Source organism: Nyctereutes procyonoides, unplaced genomic scaffold, assembly GCF_905146905.1.
Source record: "Nyctereutes procyonoides isolate TBG_1078 unplaced genomic scaffold, NYPRO_anot_genome, whole genome shotgun sequence".
In the NCBI taxonomy this organism is placed as follows: Eukaryota; Metazoa; Chordata; class Mammalia; order Carnivora; family Canidae; genus Nyctereutes; species Nyctereutes procyonoides.
In genome coordinates, this window is record NW_026575051.1 from 40,969,363 (window position 1) to 40,973,148 (window position 3,786).

A 3,786-nucleotide genomic window follows, 5' to 3' on the forward strand; every position below is an offset into this window, starting at 1 on the left:
GCGCGGGGAGGAGAAAAGGCAGACACCCCGGGAGGGTGGACCTCGGAGGCGACGGCCGGCGGAGCGAGCGGCAGCCGGGCTCCCCTCTCACGGCGGCGGCCCAGCTGGCGTCTCCTCCTCCCCCTCCTCCTCCTCCTCCGGGCGCCGCGGCGACAGGGATGCGGCGGCCGCGTCGACCAGCCGGGCGGGGGAGAAGGTGCCGTCCAGGCTCCTACGAGACCGAGGAGGAGGAGGAGATGTCGCCGTGAGCGCCCAGCGCTGCACCAGTCTGCCGCCGCGCGCCGCCGCCGCTCCAATCTCCTCGGCCCGAGTCACGTGGGCGCGCGCGAGGCGGCGGGGCCGGCGCCCCTCCCCCCGCCCGCGCTAGGACTCTTGCGCAGGGATGCGGCTGCCGTGGGACCGCGAGAGCCGGGTCCGCGCAGGCGCGCGCCGTCCCGCACCTCCCGTCGCCCTCCCTTCCCTCGGGTCGCGCGGGAGCGAGGCACCTGGCCCCTCTCGGGTCTCTAACCCCCGCCCCCCCCCCCCCGCAGGTCTCCGCAAGTCTCCTCGGTCTCGATCCTTAGCGGGAGGGTACGACGGCGCTGCGGAGGAGTATGCCGCCTGCCCACGGGTGACCTGGCATCCGCCCTCTTACATCTTAGGAAAACAGGACGGGGAAGAATGGGCGTTTTGTGGGCAAGGAGGAGGTAGGCGAGGCGCTTTGGTCCCTACCTGTCATTCCCTTCTATTTCCTTGGGGTTCTGGTTTTTTGTTTTTTTTTTCACCTCCACCAGCACATGCCTGTCATGACAAGAGCAATGCTCAAGTTATCCCTCTAAGTTAGTCAAGTGATACTGTCTTCCAAGCTGCAGTGGTGGAGAATGGACTTTGGGGTCTACTCGTTAGCCAGGTTGCAAATAATTCGAATGAATGCTTGCATGTGCTTTGTAAACTCTTTGACTATACGTGGAACCATCAAAGCAATAGAATTGTATTAAATTAAAGTCCTTACAGCTTCAGAGAAGAGGGAGGATGAAGAGGGGACTTACAATTGGAGAAGTCCTCTTGGACCTGGAGGAGTTCAGGTGAATGTAAAAGGATAATTGCCCAGGAGGCAAAGGGCAATCTAGGTGAAATAGGAAAACATATTTTTTTTTTTATTTAAAAAAAAAAGTGTTTAGGAGCAGCCCTGGTGGCTCAGAGGTTTAGCGCCGCCCTCGGCCCTGGGTGTGATCCTGGGAACCTGGGATCGAGTCCCACGTCGGGCTCCCTGCATGGAGCCTGCTTCTCCCTCTGCCTGTTCTCTGCCTCTCTCCCTGTGTGTGTGTGTGTGTGTGTGTGTGTGTCTCATGAATGGATGAATAAATAAAATATTTTTTAAAAATAGAAATTTTAAAAAATGTTTAGATGATAAGGTGGGAGGCAACAGGCTGGCTAATCTACCCCCTGAAAAGTGAACCCCTGGAGTGCTGCAAATACACACTACATACTGTTCTTGATACTTTCTGACATCAAACAGGACCTTTGAGAGTGATCCAATATACTTCTTACCTACTTGTTATTTAAACACATCACCTACTTTTTGTTTAACCTTTCCTCTGATTGTTGGTTTAGGATGCTCCATTGAAGGCCACTGAATCAAGTAGGTGTGTGATTGCTTCTTCCCTTTGACACCGTTAAAATGTGAATACTTTTTTTTATCATATTTATTTATTTGTTTTCCAGTTGACTTGGTTATATACTCTGATTTTATTTTATATTGGAAACATCTAGAGAGTAAGAATTATTTTTGGTTCTTTGTTGAGGACCTAACCCAATGCTATTTATTTTATTATATATTATTTTACTTATAATAATTAATATGTATGACAATGTCAAAATTATAGCATATTTATTTCAGAACTTAAAAACTATTGTAAGTGACAGAAGCGTTAGGTAGAGAAAAGGCAATTAAATGTAACTGATTTTATAAAGCAACCTGTCTTCTTTAATGCTCTATTCCTGAAATTAACCTTAAAAATGTAATTTATCAAATATATTTACCAGATTAAAGTTTTTGGATTGAAATTATGGTTTCTCAAATCTCGACCCCAAGTTATGTGTATCATACTTATTTCAGAAGACATAAATAGGTATAGATATATAGATATCTATATTTAAAATACATTTTATAAAAATCCAGTCAAGTTGTAATACCTGGAGAGTAAAGATCAGTGATCTACTCCTGTACCTTGTGGACCTAGCAAAGGTCAGATTAGCTTGATCTTCATCTAGAAAACTGATTACTACTTTTATGTTATGAAATCCTGGATGCTTTTTATGGAGAACAGATCCCCACTCTCATCTGTATTCACATGCACAAAAATTGACATCTTTTTTCCCAAGTTTTTATTTAAATTCTAGTTAACATATATGGTAAAATTGGTTTCAGGTGTAGAATTTAGTGGTTCATCACTTATGTATAACACTCACTGCTCATCACAAGTGTGCTCCTTAATACCCATTACTCATTTAGCCCATCCTCCGCCCACCTCCCCTCGGTTTATTCTCTATAGTTAAGAGTCTATTATGGTTTGTTTTCCTCTCTCTTTTACTTGTATAATGCAGTGTGAACTTGTTAAACTAGCTTCAGATATTTTTCTAGCCTTTTGTAATAGAGGCCAACTTAAGTCCCTTTATCCCTTTATTCACTAGGGGGCGCCTGTCACATATAAGAAAATCCTAGTCAAGTAATGACAAATCTAAGTCAGGGATGGCACTGAACCTTTTGTCCACACTACCTGGAAGAGTAGTATGTTTATTTGCATTTTTGAACTGTCTAAATATATACCAAGAAGAACCCTAGAACTTATCCACCCAGGAGCTGTATTACTCAGCATAGAGTCTAACAGTCTAGTACAAAATCAATTCACAGGTGGTTTACAAATACTAATGGCTGACCAAACCAAAGACTACCTAATCTGTACAAAGGGAAGGAGATGTGCATATTTACTCACCTTGAGTGGCAGCCATCTAACCAAGATATTGATGGCATCATGACCAAACAAAATCAAATATAAACATCCAGGACGCCTGGGTGGCTCAGCAGTTGGGCGCCTGCCTTCAGCTCAGGGTCATGATCCTGGGATGCAGGATCGACTCCCACATCGGGAGCCTGCTTCTCCCTCTGCCTGTGTCTCTGCCTCTCTCTCTCTCAGTGTGTGTCTCTCATGAATAAATAAATAAATCTTTAAAATAAATATATATAAATATCCATAGTATCTGCAAAATTTTGAGGATTAGAGTTTTTTGTTGTGGATTAAATACAACTAAGATATAGTTATCTATACAAACTGAGAGAGGATATGATTGTAACAAAAATTGATTTTATATAAAATAGCAGAATATTTTAACATTTCTCAGTTCATACAGAGTTAACAATGTAAATCAAGCTATCCATTTTTTTCCCTTGTGTTTCTGCCTTTCCATATTGTCAATAGTGTCAGAAACCTATGCTTTCAAAAAAAGTGAACCTGAAAATCTGTTGAATCATAAGTGAGAGCAAATAGTTTGATGAATTGTAGAAAGACCTTATATCTTACAGAAGTAAATTTTAGGTAATATAGAAAATGGAGAAAATCATTAGTAAAACTGTTGACCTTAAACAACACTTATAGTTCAAACTTCCATAAGTACTGAAATTCGTACTGAAAATGCAGCTTTTATGTGGGTTCAAACTTCCATAAGTTTGAACTATATGGGTCCAACCTACACATGCATTTTTTCCCATAAATATATTGAAAATTGTTTTGGAGATTTGCAACAATC